A 17,395-nucleotide genomic window follows, 5' to 3' on the forward strand; every position below is an offset into this window, starting at 1 on the left:
GGTCTGCCCCGACTTATGTTGGAAATAGACCCATCTCGTTCTTTTCTTTCAAATGTGCCGAGCACACGAGCCTTTTCCACACCTCATCTTGATTTTACACGTAACGCTCCTGGGTAAATACTGATGCAGAATCTTCATATATCACATTTCCTCGGACTCCAAGCATAAGATATCTTATTATTCCCACCAATAGTAGGAATTGAGTCAGGATAAAAGAAAATGTTGATAACTCCAGTGACACTTGTCACATTTGTGGCCCGAAATGTGAAGTTAATAAAACATTAAACACAAGTTTTATCAGGTAAACTTCTTAGTGTCTTTATTCTCCCGTTTTCCTTTACCTTCACTTACCAATATCCCTCGGAAACATACAAACATCGTAACTAATGGTAATACTATAACTCAACTACATAAAATTTACTTCCTACAGCATTCATACATGCACTTTATGATATAAGATTAAAATACTGTCCCAAAGTTCTTATTAAAACTATGGCACAAAGTCTTCGTATCGTTTGGGCACTTTACGGTTTCGTTTCGGCCTGCCTGCGATATTGTCGTCGCTTCTCGGTTGTTCACTCTCGGCGTTGGCAATACTGCTCGCCACGGCTTCGAGTGTTTCTGGCGCTCTAGTCACTTCATCAGGAGTACTGGTAACTGCCTCTGGAATATCATCAGGTCTCTCAGTTTCAGCATCTCGTATTGGCCTTTCAACCTCTTCGCTCGATGTATCTCTGGACTGGTACCTTTTCACACCTGATATATTTCTCTTATACAGGACTCCAGCCGGAGACTTGACTGTCACCATACTGCCTCTTCTGGATACGACAGTATAGGGTTGATGGTAATAAGGTGTATCTAGCTTACCACCAGTTTCATGCCTCACTAGAACATTATCTCCTGGCCTGATGTCTGAGTACTTGGCTTCACGTTTCGAATCTGTGTACAGCTTTACTGCACCTTTCTTTTCAGCATCGCGGTCCCTCATCTCCTGGTCATCTCGGATTTCCTTTATTTCTGGCATTTTTGTGCGGATTTTTCTCCCAAAAACTGCTTCTGCAGGACTTTTTCCAGTGGTTGCATGAGGCGTTGCTCGATAGACAGCCACATAAGATAGCAATGCTTCTCGCCAATTTTGTCCTTCTGTGTGTGCAATCCTCAATCGTTTTTCAATGGACTGATTTTGTCTCTCTACTTCTCCGTTGGCTTGCGGCCATTTCGGAGTTACTTTATGATGGTGGATACCTGTGGTCCTCATGTATTCTGCAAATGTCTCTGAAATGAATTGTGGACCATTGTCAGAGTATAATGTAACAGGTAATCCATATCTTGCGAATATCTCTGCTAACGCTTGTATTGTTTTTTCAGTGGTTGTGGACTTCAACACCACGTACTCATAGTATCTGCTGTAGTAATCTATCACTACCATAATTGATTCACCCGTCAGTAAAGGTCCAAGAAAATCAACAGCTACATCGATCCATGGTCCTGTCGGAAGTTGCGTACTCCGGATCGGTTCTGGCGGATTACTCCTACTTGTGATTTGACATCCGTGACAAGTTTTAACAAATTTCTCTGCGTCTTTATCACAACTTGGCCACCATACATTGGTCCTGAGGTTTTGCTTGGTATGGTACCAACAATGCCTAGGTGTCCTTCATGCGCTAAGGATACGATCTTCGGTCTCAATCTTTGCGGAATCACCAATCTGCAACCTCTCAATACACACTGTCCGATGCAACAAAGTTCGTCTCTAATGGGAATGTAAGCCTTGTGAGTACACTTGTCGCATTGTCCACTCTGTATGCATTCTCTTACTTCCATGAGTTCTGGATCACGTTCGGATTCTCTCTCGACTTCCTTCGTAGTCACAGCTTTCGGTGTCGCCTGAATAGCTACGAAGCGTACAAAGCTCTCTGTTTCTGTTCCCAATTCTGACTTGGATTGTGGACCTCCATCCTTCACCAATCTGGACAGCGGATCAGCAATGTTTGCTTTCCCTGCAATGTGGATTACTTTATATTTGTAGGGTTGTAGTCTGAGTACCCATCTCTCTATTCTGGCACATGGTTTGGATCTAGGTGCATAGATCACCTCTAATGGCTTATGATCTGTGATGAGTTCAAATTCAATGCCGTATAAATATGCATGGAACCTCTGACAAGCCCATAAAAGTCCGAGTGCTTCTTTCTCTGTCTGAGAGTATCTTCTTTCCACATCTGATAATGATCTGCTGGCATAGGCAATGATTCTTGGTCCTCCATCATGCATCTGGACCAACACGGCTCCTAAACCAACCGGGCTGGCATCTGCTATGACTTTGGTTGATGCCGCCGGATCGTAATATCCAAGAGTTTTTGCATCTGTCAGGCTTTGCTTCAGTGCTGTGAACACTTTCTTCTGCTCAGATCCAAAATGAAATGGTACACCTTTCCTGGTTAGTTTCCTTCGTGGTTCTGCCACTGTAGCGAAATTAGGAATGAACTTTACACAAAAATTGACCAATCCCAGGAAACTCCTCACCTCTGTTGCGTTCTGATGTGCACGTGCCTCTGCAATAGATTTCACCTTGGCCTCTGCAGGGTTTAGTACTTCCCGTGTAAGTCTGTGTCCCATGAAGTCCATTTCTGACACACTGAATTGGCACTAGTTTCCATTCACGGTAAGGCCTGCCTCCTGTAGTCTAGATAGTACACGCCTCAACCGTTTGTCATGCTCTTCCTTCGTTGGTGCATGGACTATGATGTCGTCAGAAATATTGGCAACTCCAGGAATGCCTTGAATCACTCGATGGATTTCATACTGGTAGATCTCCGAAACTGCATTAATTCCAAATGATAGTCTCTTGTAACGATACAATCCACAGTGAGTCACAAATGTTACATCTCGGGAACCTGGATCCAGCTCTAATTGATAATAGCCCCATTTCAGATCAATTTTTGAGAATACCTTGCTGGTAGTTAGTTCTTGAAGTATTTCCTCCACTGTTGGTATAGGGTGTCATTCTCTAATTATAGCTTCATTGGCCATTCTCATGTCAACACATAGTCTTATGTCATCTTTGGTTTGGGCACAATCACTACGGGACTGACCCATTGTGTCGAATGTTCCACCGGTTCAATAATGTCTTGTTAGATCAATTCTTTAATTTTGGCTTCGACTTTCCCACGAAGTCCAAACAGAGTTCTGCACATTGGTTGTGCCTTGGGTTTGACCCTTTCATCTACCGCTAGCTTCAATTGTCGACCTTTCAGCTTTCCTACTCCTTGGAAGACTGCGGGGAATTCTTGCTTCATATCCTCGTATGACTGAATTGAATTAACACAAGCTCCAATATGAAGTATTGCCAGGTCTTGCGCTGTGCTTCTACTCAGCAATGGTTCTCCCCTCTCTTCTATGACCATAAACTCTGCTTCGGTTGCATCACCCATCGGGTCAAAATGAGGAATTCCACTATGTGTTAGAAAGTCACGTCTGCCCCAGCCATGAGGAAATATTCCAGCCCCAAAAGTACTGAGTCAAAGAGAAAATTCTTATCACCTTGAAGATGTCTGTAATCCTCTGTAATCTTGTTTAGTCTTTAATTTTCTTCAAGCTTCTTTCATCCTCGTCGCCAATGTCACATTTGTGGCCCGAAATGTGAAGTTAATAAAACATTAAACACAAGTTTTATCAGGTAAACTTCTTCGTGTCTTTATTCTCCCGTTTTCCTTTGTTCTCCTGCTTGTGTTCTTATCTCTCTCTCTCTCTCTCTCTCATACCACGTGACTTCCGGTATATCTCATAAATATTCATTATCATGACAACACTGACGTCTCTTTATAATGTCTTCCGATTGCCTTCCTCGACTGCGGTGCAGTTCTCGGTTTACCCTCAGTTATTATGGATCTACACATTCATGCGACCAGAGCAGAGCACTTTCAGATGCAGAAACATGGGAAACACAGTGACCCAATGTGTGTACATCAACCCTCTCACAATCCTGATACATGTCATAATTGCTCACTGACATGGCATCCAAACGATGCCTTTTGATGGTGGATCTTCCACTTTGAGTCTGGAATCCCCACAGTGCTGTTATTCTGGGAGCAGGTGACATAACTTGTTTGTTCAGTGAATGCAACTCACATCAATTACCAAGAGATCCGTGCGGCTGGAGATTCCCCTCTTCTATAAGAAGAGATGCCGTTAAAAATGTGTTTCATTGACGTTTGATTTGTCACTTCTCTGAGAACATGGGAGCCTGGTTACTAAGTCAAATCATTGCCATTTATTATCCTGTTGTGGCAGCTGTCGGTGTTCCAGGTGAGCAAATGTACCCGGCGTGTTTTTCCCAGTCAGCCAGCCAGTTGCTGGTGTTGGATGGGGACCGCATTCATGGGATGCGGTTTAATAGTTATGAAATCGATGAGCGACGGCTGCTCAATGATGGGGTTTCCTTTAAATTAACCCGGTGTCTCAGTCCAAGCCGTTATCTCGGTAAAGTTGCCAGGCTTCCTTTTCACAGTTCAATGTGCGGACAAGTCCCATGAACACGACAGCAGTTGACAGGCTGAGTTTGTGGCCAGAGTGGAATCACACGCTGATGAGCTTGTTCTGCGAAATTCATGGTCAACCAATGCAGGGCGGTGGGGTTGGTGTTCCTGGATCTGGACGCTGTTGCAGGACTGAACGACACTGACCTGCTCCCAATGACTTTATTTCTCATTGACGGGCCAGAGATTGGATGTGAATTCTCTGGCACGGTGTGATTCCGCGGTGGTCGCTCAGCTGACTGAGAACTTGTTTAGTTTCACATCCGTCCGGGCTCTAGATTCACTGAAGTCGTTGAATATTCCCACATACAGAATGAAAACTCTGTCATAGAACAGTAGAACAAGCATTATTTCTGGAGGGATCACCAGTCAACGGTCGACAGATTTCTTTTAGATTTGAGTGAATCAGATTGCACGTTTCCCCTTCGGTCGTGATTTTACACCTGCATATATTTTTACTCTCCACAGTTTCTTTCCCCATTGACTTCCTCATTTTTATTCCCCCATCTGACTCTTCACTGTTTCTCCGCCTCTCTCATCCTCCGTCCTCTTCTCCATCATCTCTGGGCCCCTGCCTTGTTTCTTTCCTCTTTGATAGTTAGAAAGTTTACTCTTCTATTTGGGTCTCGTAAACCCGAAACTTTGATCACTTCTGCCCATGGATGTTGGCTGAATTGGAGATATCCTTCAGCAAACCTTTCTTGGATCACGTGAAAGACTTCTTCTGGATTGAAACAGAGGGCACTTTCAGGTGGCCAATTGTCTCGCATGTCAAGCCGCATGTTTAGGCAATATGTGGCTGTTTTGAGGCCATCTGAATGTGCAGGAGAGGGAGCGACGTCTCCCTCCTCCGAGAGGGATAATCAGCCCAGCTCAGTGGCTCCTCCAGCCGCCTGAATGCAGCTGTTAAAGGGTCAGGCTGCTGATCACAGCTGACACTGGGCAGGAGCCCCATTGTGCTCAGAGCCGCATCTTGTGCAGCGGCGTCCTTCAAGTGGCCAGCCTTGCGCTTTAAACGCTGCCACCTGAAGGGCAATTTAAAGGGCCGCTTCTGCTTCTTCAGGGACGCCCTTAGCGTAGAATGCACCTGAAAAAGCCTAAAGAGAATACAAACCTGACTGAGTTGTGGAGAATTTAGGTGATTGAAAGCGGATGTCTGTAACTCAGTGAAATGATGTGGCTGTTGACTAGGGATGGCTCATAATAAGGGGCTGGATGACGAAGGATCTTTGAGGGACAAAGGTACAAAGGAAATATTGGTACAATAACTGGCTAAATGTATAACATTTCCGAGTTTTAATGTGAATGGTCTGAATGAAAAGATTAAGAGAAAAAGAGTCCTGGCGTACATAAAAAAATTGGGAGTGGACCTGGCTTTCCTCCAAGAAACTCATTTCACAGAATTCGAACACCAAAAATTAAAAAGAAGATGGGTGGGCCAGGTACTTAATTTCTCATTCAGTTTGAAAGCAAGGAGGTGACAATTTTGATCAGGAAGTGTTCTAATGAATGGATAAAAATGGTAGATTTGTAGTGATGCACTGTTAAATATATTCCAAGTCCTGGACCCTGGAGATTCTATAGGACCCCAATATAGATGACAAAAAATTTAGGCAGGACATTTTCCTGATTGGCAGAAGCAAAAGGGAATATTCTAATTTGGGGAGATTTTTACTCTTGTTTGGATCCTGTTTTGGACAAGTCAATGAAAATATTAGTGAAAACAAAGATGGCCACTGGCACTATTTGCAGTATGAAGAAGATGAACTAGCTAGATGTGTGGAGACAGAAACATCTGATTATTCCTTCTACTTGAGTCAACATGATTCCTACTCTAGAATAGGTGTTTTCCTGGCTTTAGCCAATATAGAGGTTACTGAGTGCATGGCGAAACTACTTTCAGATCATTCACCTTTAGTAGTCAGTATAGAGATGCCGGACAAACAGGAAACGGTATACAGATGGCATCTCTATGCATTGCTGTTAAAGAAACCGGAGATTTGTAACAGCACAGACAGATCTGTTTTGTGAATCTAACTGCACTTCCACTCCAGATAAAGTTTATCTGGCGGATTGGCGAGCATTTGCCAGAACTAATCAAGAAAGATCAAATTGGCTTTGTGCAAAAAAGCAGCTGACTGATAACTTGGGCAGACTGCTAAGTAGAATTCATTTGGTGCAAGCCAGCTAGAAATAGGTTGGGGGGGGGGGTGGTGTGGTGGGGGCGCTTGCCATCCCTCTCAATGTGGGAAACGTATTTGACAGGTTAAATTGGAACATTTTATTCATAGTCCTGGAGAAACTAGTGTTAGGATTAATTGGATAAGAGTATTATGCACCCAAAACAAATGTTGTGCTTAATGGGCAAATTTCTTCAGTCTTCCCACTCACAAGGTCAAGCAGACAGGAATGCTCACTCTTTCCAGCTCTGTTCATACTGGCATGGAATCTTTGGCTGATGCCATTCATCAGGATCCACACATTAAGCAGTTCCAAGTGACACATGAAGAACATAAAATCAGTTTATTTGCTGATGTTGTACTGATATATTTGACAGTCCCAATAAACACATTACTGAAGCTGCCCTCTACTCTGGAAGACCATGGGAGATTCTCAGGTATAAGATAATTTGGGATAAGTGTGAGTTCATGTCACTTATGGAGGGGATTACAGACAATGTCAGAAAAATAGTTACCTAAAGTGGCCACAAAATGGGATCAAGTACCTGGGAATTAAAATTGAGGATAATCTAAATAATTTGCATAAATTAAATTCCCTTTGCTGGGAAAAATTCGAGGATGTCATTAACAGATGGGCAGGGTTAACTGCATGAAAAAAGAATGTGTTGCCTAAACTCCAATATCTCTTTCAGAACTTGCCTGTGACATTGCCCAGGGGCTTCTTTCAGATGGATAAGAACATATTTATGGAATTGGAAGGTAGCCAGAATCTCTATGTAGAAATTAACCTGAGACTATAGTCTGGGTAGATTATAGATGCCGGTCTTTAAAAAATACTATTGGACAGCCCAATCAACGTTCATCTCCTCACTCTTTGCAGGTGGGGGAAGAGGTACAATCCTTGGTACAAATTGGTCTGCGCCTGGTAGGCTTCAGAGAAGCAGAGGACTTTATTTCCAAATGGGATGCCAAATTGCTATCTTCGAAAACTGACAGTGCCATACTAAAGAAACTTATTCACATTTTGGGTGACATAAATCAGTATTTAGGAATAAAACTAGGGCTGTCTCCAGCAACTCCCCTTACCCATATCCGGCTAATACCTTTGACAATGGGTAACAGGATCCTAGACACCTGGTGCTGGAATGGCATCAGGTCCATGGGCGATTGTTACGATGATAGACAAATAATGTCATTTGAGCATCTAAGGTAGAATTACAATTTGTAACATAAAATATTCCATTGCTACCTTCAGATAGTATCGTTTTTTCGCAGATCAAATAGCGTCCAACTGTGCCCACCAAAGTGCAGTGACTTAGAGACCTTGATTCGAAAGGAGATCACCTGGTAATTAATTTTGCCAATGTATTCCCTGTTCCCAGCAGAAGGACCCAAATAGTCACCATAAATCCAGACAGAGGTGGGAGTCGGACTTAGGAATAACAATTGATGAGCAGTGCTTGTCGGCCCAGCATGACAGCAGAGATCAATGCAAGTTACAGGTGCAGGCTAGTGCAATATAATATTTTTTGTATCAGCTGTACCTGACTCAGAAAAAAATATGCATGTCAGTAAAGTGATCTGTTGGATCATTGTTGTAGCTGACGCATTAAGATAGGACTCTTTGTGCATGCGACGTGGATATGTACTATAGTGAGGTCCTTCGGAACAGAACTCGAGAAGTCGGTGAATTCCTAGAGAAAACTATTGGTAAAAAATTCCCACAGGACCCTGACCTGTTTCTGCTGGGTAATATAATGGACCTAAGACTTAAAATGATGCTTCCAAATTCAATTCCTAATGATCGCGTTGGCGGTGACCAGGAAGTGCATAGCGGTTACCTGGAAATCCGACATTTGGCTGAGTATTGTACAATGGAGCAGGAAGCTGCAAGCCTGAGTTCTCCTGGAGACAGTTACCTATAACTTGAGGTGAAGGTATGGCAACTTCCATAAAAATGGCAGCCGTATCTGAGACATATAGGAGGATGGCTGTGAAAAAAAGACATCTTAGCCTCATTTTTTGGCTCACCCTGATTCCTTCCCAATGGCTGGAGAAGGTGTTGGGGGCACAGTGACCGCCTCAGTCCAGCCAGGAAAAGTCAGCAACACAAAGTAAAATCGCCCCAATCTCTAGCCGCTGGGCCAGGGCAGACCAGTAACTCCTCAATTTGATTTTTCCCCGTGTTTTGTAATTTTTAATGTCTCAATTGCTTTTTTATGATTCTTATTTTCCTCTTTGTGTTAAGTATTTGAGGTTGAGGGAATGGGGGTGAGGAAGTGAGAAAGGGAAAGGAGTGTCAGCCTTGGACTCGACAGAGAATACACATAGACGAGATTAGGATAAGCTGTAATTGACACAGATTTGTTAAAAAGTGTTGGTGACAGATGAGTACAATTTTGAAAACTATAAATAAAATATTTTAAAAAAATCTGGGCGATGCTCTTTATTGTCCCCGACTGGGACCTACACAGCATATTGGAATATTTCCAAGTTCCCCGTTATGTTCAGTTTCGTTTCATATTTCCAACACCCAGCGTGTGTTTGTATATTTCCATCTGTGGTTCCATTCAAGGATTGGTGCAGCGTTTCATTTTCTGAATGTCTGGGATCGGCTATTCTTGGTTTATCTAAATTCCTGTCCAGAGAAGTGGTGCCCTGTTGTTGCATGGTTTTCCATCCTGGGAATCCGGTGTCTGTGATCGAACATATTTGGAGAAAAGCGATAGCTTTTATGATTGGGAATATGTCCATGTGCTGCGGGACATCAACCCTGAAGATGAATCTACTGTTGCAGGGAACTCAGGGATAAGGGGGAGGAAAGGGAACTGCATGTGTTGTCGTGTAGATTGTGGATAACAGATAATTAAGTGGAAATAGAGTTCAGGTCCCAGCCCTCAATTATTTTAACTGAAAATCAACGTTGCCTCTCATACACCCCACAGACCTTCCGATGCAGTTCACCGTGAACTTCGACGTTCATTAAATCGCATTCGTTTTTCTGCCAATGTTTATTGTTTCAGGTGGTCTGGCATCTCTTGGTCATTGTGTATGGTCCTTGTATTGCCCGTTGTTCCTCATTACTGATACCCCTGTCCGATTCTCAGCTTCCCCTCTCCCACAGGCTGCACAGTTGAGCAGCTGCAGCAAGAACGGCTGCCTCCAAGCAGAGGAAATCATCGTTGGATCCTGACATCGGGTGCTGTCTGGCTGAAGTGTGTGTGTGTGGGTATCCTTTGATTGCTTAAACATATCATGTTTCTGAATGGCAACGAACATAGACACAACTTTTCTCGCGCCTGTTGCAAGAATTACTCTATCATATCACTACATCGTCTGCTGAACCTTATCTCGACATCTTCTGACCATACTACATTTGGGTTTTTTCGGTGTCCATTGAATTGTGAGCATTGTTCCAGACACGACTCCACCAATTCCCTGTATATTACAGTAAAGCCTCTCTTTTCTGGAAAATAATGCTGTCCTTTTGGAATAAAGTTCCATGTGCTGTGATCATTCCTTACCACATTCTGGATATGTGGTAAGGACATTCTGGAGACCCACGATCACTTCACCCTGTAATATCCAGACATCAAAAACAACCTGTGAGATCCCATTCTTATATTTCCCCTACCTATTCAATCTCAACTCATCCCATCTCGCGTTCATCGCCCGAGCCAACCTACCCGCCTCACGTCCCCATTGATAAATTACACCTCTTTCCAATGAAGTCTAAATCTATCCATTCAGTTTTAACTGGTGATATTTCAGTCATAGAACACAGTACTTGATGTTATGCATATACATATACCTCCCATAAAAAATACTTAATCCTGACTACCTTGTAACCCTTTACTTTTTTTCATCCTTGCTCCTAGGATCCCCTCAAATTCCCTCATTATACAGCACCAACCATAATCGTTGGCAAGTCGTTCCAAGTACCTACAACTCTCGCTGTAAAAATTCAACCCATGGCGTCACCCCTAACTTTTCTCTCTTCATATAACATAGTACAATGCAGCACAATGCACACCCTTCGGCCCTCGATGTTGTGCCGAACGTATATTCCTTCGAAAAAGAAATGCTAAACCTTCCCTAACCCATAACCCTCTTTTTGCCTTTCATCCATGTGTCTCTCTGAGTCTTTAAATGCCCCCAATGTTTCAGCCTACAGCACCATCCTCAGCAAGGTATTCTATGTATCCACAATTCTCTATATAAATGGAATCTTACCCCTGATGTCTCCCCTAAACTTCCCTCCCTTAACTTTGTACTTATGTCATCTTGTGTTTGTTGATCCTTCGCATGGAAACCGAGTCTTCTCAACCACCTTACCTTGTCGACCTCTGTCAAGTCTCTTCTCATCCTTCTATGCTCCAAAGTGAAAAATAACAGTTCTGCTAACTTTGCCTCATAGGATATGTTTCCCAAACAAGGCAACATCCTGGAAAATCTCCTCAGCACTCTCTCCATAGCCTCCAAGTCTTTCCGATAATGAGGTGACCAGTATTAAACACAATGCTCTAATGTGGTCTCTACTCCTGAATTCAATCTCCCTATTAGTGAATACCACCATCCCATAGTCCTTCTTAAATATCCTATCAACCTGTACAGTGACCTTGAGGTATGCATCCACATGCTTAAGCAACTGACCATTAACCCTGTACTCGGTATTTTGAATAGCCCTTCCAAAATGCAGCAACTCACAAATATCCAGATTGAAACGTATCTTCAACTTTTCTGTCTATATCCTCTTGTGACCTCTGGCAATCCTCAGCTTCATTCACAACTTCTCCAACATTCATGCCCACTGCAAACCTACTGAACATCCTTCTTCCTCTTCATCCAGGTCATTTATAACAGTCACAAGCACCAGAGGCCCCAGAACAGATTCCTGCAGCACTCCACTAATCACCATGCTGCAAGCAGAATACTTTCCTTCCACTATTATTTTCGCTTCCTTCATACAAGTCAATTATTTGTCCACACATCCATGGTTCCACTGATCCCATGCCTGGTGAATTTCTGGATAAGTCTGTCATGGTGGATTTGCCAAATGCTTTGCTAAAGTCCATGTAAGCACACCTACCGCACTACCCTCATCAATTTCTTGTTACCTCCACAAAAAGTTCAATTAGACCTGTGAGGCATGACCTTCCCTTTGCAAAGCCATTCTGAATATCCCTGAGTAGACTTTAGTTCTCTAAATGATCAAAGATCCTATCCTTAAGAATCTTCTCCATTAGTTTTCTCATGATTGACATAAAATTCACTGATCTATAATTACCAGGATTCTCCCTATTACTTTATAGAAGGGGACTACATTTGACATTCTCTCATCCTCTGGAACCTCTCCCAGAGCCAAAGAGGATTAAAAGATCATACTGTCCCAGCTATCCCAACCCTGGGTATATATCGGCCAGTCCTGGGGACTCTCAATCTTGGTGTTTTTAAAAAACCTAGCATATCTGCTTCCTTAACCTCCACATTCTCTTGCACGCAGGGCTGTTCAATTTCAACCTCACTGTGATGAATGTCCTTTTCTCTTGTGAAAACTGACACATAGTATTAGTTTAGGACCTCCCAACTTCATCTGACTTCAAGCACATCTTGCCTCCCTTATCCTTTATCAGCCTCACCTTCATTCTCGTAATCCTACTGTTCTTTATGTTCACATGGACTGACTTGGGGTTCTGCTTAATTCCACATGCCAAGGCCTTCTTATGCCCCTTTCAAGTTCTCATGTCCTTTCTGAAGCTCCTTCCTGCCTTCCATACACTTTTCATGAGCACCTTCTGTTTCCTATTTCCTATATTTAAAGTATTCTTCCTTCTGCCTCCTGACTTAACTGCCTCATCTGCTTCATCAGCAATGGTTCCCTTTTCCTACAATCTTTTCCTTATCCCAGTGGGGCAAACCTATCTTAAACCCTGCACACATGGTCCCCAAAAGTACTCCACATTACCTCTGCGCTTTCGCTCTTAAACATCTGTTTCCAATTTACTGTCGCTAGTTCCTGGCTTATCCCTTCAAAATTTACTGTTCTCCTATTAAGCACTTTCCCAGTTTGACTGTTTATATCCTTTTCTGTGGCTAAGTTGGAACTATGGAAATTGTGATCACTGTTACCAGAATGCTCCGCCACCGAGAGATCCACCATCTGACCAGGTTCATTTCCAGATCCAGATCCAGTGTGGTGTCTCCTTTAGTCGGCCAGCCAACATACTCTGCCAATCATTATTTGAGAGTTTGAATAACCCATAACTGTAACTCTGTATTTCCCACACCATTCCAAAATTTGCCTGTTTATCTGCTCCTTGGTGTCCTGACTGCAATGTAGGGGCCTATAGACTACACTCAGCCTAGTGGTAGCTCTCTTCCTATTTCTAACTTCCTTCCACACCGACTCAATGGGCACTCCCTCTGCAACATCCTTCATTACTATAGCCATTATACTATCTCTGACCACTCCTCCATTTTCTACCTCCCATCCTATTTTTTTTTTTAAATATCTAAACCTAGGTAGCTGCATCAGGCAATCTTGCCCTTCCTGCAGCAAAGTTTCTGTAATGACTGCAATATCGTAGTTCCATGTATGCTCTCGGTTCATCTCCTTCATTCCTAATATTCATAGTGTTGAAAATTGCACATTGCAACCCCTCTAATTAGACCCTCTCTATGTTTTGCCCATTGCCTGTCCTTTCTCGCCAACTCAGAGCAAATAGTATCATGCTTTGGCCTTCCATAACCCTTTCTACCGTAATCTCTGCACTCACTTTCTTCTTCCCATGGTGCAAACCCCTGCCAAATTAGTTTTAACCCTCCCCCACTGCTGTAGAATACCTGCCTGCCAGGATATTGCCACCAACACCCCCCCCCACCGCACTTTGGTCTTTTTGTACAGGTTATACATTCACCAGAAGAGATCGCAATGATCCAGAAATCTGAACCCCTTCCCTCTGAACCAATTTTGTACATTGCTTTGTTCACATTGAAATTAAATGTTGATCCACATGCAAACCATCTAGTAGATGCTACCATCATATTCATCACATGAACTACTTAAATACACAATATTTGTACTCACCCTCTTATCCATTCTCGGCTGTTGACTGTGCCACTAACATGATTTTAAATGCAATTTAGTTTATCCATATACATCACGGGTATATTAGTGAATGTACAGGAAGAATTGTGAATTCGATGGAAGAACCATTGAAACATAGAATGCTACATCACAGAAGATAGGTCATTCGACTCTTTTAGACCCCGCCAACCATTTTTTTGCTAATTCATTGACAAAGTCCCATTTGATATCCCTACAGGCCTCTCCCATCCATGTTTCTTTCTAATTTCAAATTTATTCTTAAAATTTATTATCAAGCCCACATTCACCAGATTAGATGGCAGCTCATACCACACTCTCTGAGAATAACTTTCCCCTAATGTTCCCCCTAGCCTTTCCCTTCTCAGCCTAAAATAATGACATCTCATATTTATCTCCCCCAATCTAAGTGGAAAATGCCTACTCACATCCAATCTGTCTATATTTCCCATAATCTTGTAAACTTCTATCAAATCTCCACTCATTCTTCATCGCTCCAAGGGATAAAGTCCTGACATCATCAATCTTTCCCTGTAACTCAACTCCAGAAGTCCTGCCAAGATCCGAGTAAAGCTTCTCTGCACTATTTCAATCTTACTGATATTCTTGCTGTAATTAGGCTGCCAGAACTCCACACAATATTCCAGATTTGGTCTTATAGTCTTAACAAACGTGAATATAACATCCAAACTCCTATACTGAATATTTTGATTAATAAAGTCTAAGATGCCAAAAGGTTTCTTTGCAACTCTGTCCACATGTGACACCACCTTTGAGTAACAATGTATCTATGTTCCCATATCTCTTTGCTCTTCCACGATCCTCAGTGCTCTCCCCTTTACTGCGTATATCCTATCTTGGTTTGCCCTTCCAAAATGTCTGCATTAAACTGTATCCGCTATTTTTGTCTATTTAGTCAAAAATAGACTATTTATTTTGACATTTAGTCCAAATCCCTTTGAGAATCTTCATTAGTGTCCATAATGGCTCCGACTTTTCTGTAATCAGCAAAATAGCTAATCAAATTTATCAAAAAATAAGATCCAGATCATTGACATGGACAAAAAATACAAGACATCTCATCTCACGGAGAACTCACACATTCCTCTAGGTTGCACCAGATTTTGGCGTCAGTCACTTGTTAGATGGAGCTGTGCTGAAAACATATTTTGATTTCTTCAATTCTTTCCAGTAATTATTGTAAATAAGTTCAATTTTCAAAAATCAGTTATTCCACGCCCAGAAAAACGTACGTGGACGGGAGTGTATTGCGATCCCATTATAATGTACTTTTTCTCTTTCCTTCAAGTTAACCTGGTGGCGATTGTGACCTTGGTACGAGGAAAGTGCGGCCTCTCCAATTGTATCATTCGTTACCTTGTGGGGATTGCAGCGGCTGACCTCCTGCAGAACCTCCATGATGCCATATTAAGGAGCATTGTTGAAATATATTTCCCATTTTCATTCCTGACCATCACCCCCGTGTGTTCTCTTAACTGGGTCCTGATGTGGGCAGCTGCAACGATGTCGTTCTGGTTCACGCTGGGCTTTACATTTGATCGGTTTGTTGCCATTTGTTGTCAAAATTGGAAAATAAAATATTGCACCGAGAGAACAGCGACACTTTTTCTCGGCACGGTGACTGTGCTAAGCTGTGTTTCAAGCTGCCCCTGGTACTTTACAATGGACCCAGCTTTTACCACCAATGGTACACCACGGGGTTGTGTCTGGAAAAAAGCATTTTTAACTTCACCCACGTGGGCTTCGTTTGAGTTGTTCATATTTTCTTTAACTCTTTTCCTCCCATTTGTATTGATTTTGTTCTTCAATGCACTGACCGGCAGATATATTTTCCTCTCTGGTCGGGCCCGCAAGAAGCTCAGGGGCTTCAGAAGTGGAGAGAATGACCCAGAGATCGGGAAACGGAGAAAATCCATTGTTTTACTTTTCAGCATATCTGGCAGTTTCATATTGTTGTGGAGTATTTTAGTTGTATACGTTGTGATTGAGCGTGCTTTAGGCGCTGAGTACTTCATCGGCAGTGATTTTCCAGCAATCGCATTCATGGTCCCGCTTCTAAGTACCTGCACAAACATGGGGATTTATGTACTGACCCTGAGAACATTTCGAAAGGAGCTGATGGAGGCGGTGAAATGCCCGGTGACGTTTATTGCCAAATGTATGAAACCTTAGATCCGAGTATACCAACGGGTACATGAAGAAATGTTAACCATTAGCAGACAGATACCTAACGAGTGCTGGTTACACATCTAAACTGCGAAACCTATCCGCTCATTCAAACAGATATAATTTAAAAGCCAATAGGTATTAAAGAAATGTTGGAAAATCTGATATTCAGATTTATTGCCAGAGTACACATATCACATGGAACCCTCAGATTCTTTTATCTATGGGCGAGTCAGAATTACCAGCTAATGGTAGTGCAAAAAACTGCACTCAATATTTGCAGGTAAAGAAATGTAAACAGATAACGAATGTAAACTATCTGTCCAATACAAAGAGAATAAAAAATCAATAAATTGCAGAAATAAGGGGTCTTAATTGAGTCCCTGATTTCAATTTGTTGTTGAGGAGTCTAATGGTGGAGGGGGAGCAACTGTTCCTGAACCTGGTGGGGTGAGTCTTGTGGCACCTACATCTTATTCCTGAGGGCAGCAGCGAGAACAGGGCATGTGCTGGATGGCGTGGATCCTTGATGATTTCTGCTGCCTTCCAGTGTAGTTGATCCAGCAAGAGCTTGGCATCATCCTTGTGTGAGTCAATGAGGAAAAGTGACAGTTATGTAACTGGAAATAAATGTATAAATCCGTTTCCATGCCACTTTGTTTGCTTGCTGCTCCTTGCTCAGTGATAGACGGACGGTCGAGGTGGCTAAGTAAACAATCAATCGGAGATGCCCATGGAGCCGCTGTGTGGATGAGAGTGGTGTTTCATCATACCTGGGCCCACTGATTGGTAGTGAACTCCGCCTCTATGGGCGGAGCTCGATAAATTCTCTTGAGATCAACGTTTCACATCTGCTCTGCAATGCATGCAGGTCAGTGGGAATATGGGAATGATGTTTCCGCACAGAGTAGAAGGGCTGACTCACCAACAACAATCCACTGGACACGACAGATTGGATAGACATTTCGGCTAATCTATTGGCCTAATTATTATCTTGCCTTGTTTCACTGATCTGCACCCTTACCAGACCCTTCCAGACCACATCGGTACTGTTTTTTTAAATGGAAAATGTCAAATACAGCCGGCTTTTTACCATTTAAGAAGCAGCATGTTCCACTATCCAATTCTTTTCTACAGTCGGACAATTTATATTGACCCGCAGTATTTCTGACCCTTTCATGCTTATGATGATCTCTTCTTTCTGGCACCATAGTCAAGTGGAGTTGATGCAACACAGATAAAAGGGAAGAGTCTGCAGTTGGAGAAGATGGACATTGCGAAGGGCGGCACTGACCATCGTAGAAAGGAAATTAGGATTCAAGTTTCAAGATCTAAGATTCAAGATTCAATTTATTGTCATTTATTTAAAAAGAGGACCAGATTACAAG

At 42.6% G+C, this 17,395-nt stretch overlaps 1 long non-coding RNA gene across 3 annotated transcripts; it reads left to right on the forward strand.

Annotated features, from left to right (window-relative positions):
- The first annotated feature begins 5,569 nt into the window (after nt 1-5,569).
- LOC138752411 (uncharacterized) lies at nt 5,570-16,519 on the forward strand. Of its 3 annotated transcripts, none has more exons than XR_011350618.1 (4): nt 5,570-5,777; nt 7,408-7,474; nt 9,823-9,940; nt 15,130-16,519. It is a non-coding gene; the product is annotated as an uncharacterized lncRNA (long non-coding RNA). The 3 variants fall into 3 exon arrangements; XR_011350619.1 differs by lacking the exon at nt 7,408-7,474 and adding an exon at nt 7,991-8,217; XR_011350620.1 differs by lacking the exon at nt 7,408-7,474.
- Nucleotides 16,520-17,395: the final 876 nt, after the last annotated feature.

Source organism: Narcine bancroftii, chromosome 2 (genome assembly GCF_036971445.1).
Source record: "Narcine bancroftii isolate sNarBan1 chromosome 2, sNarBan1.hap1, whole genome shotgun sequence".
Classification (NCBI taxonomy): Eukaryota; Metazoa; Chordata; class Chondrichthyes; order Torpediniformes; family Narcinidae; genus Narcine; species Narcine bancroftii.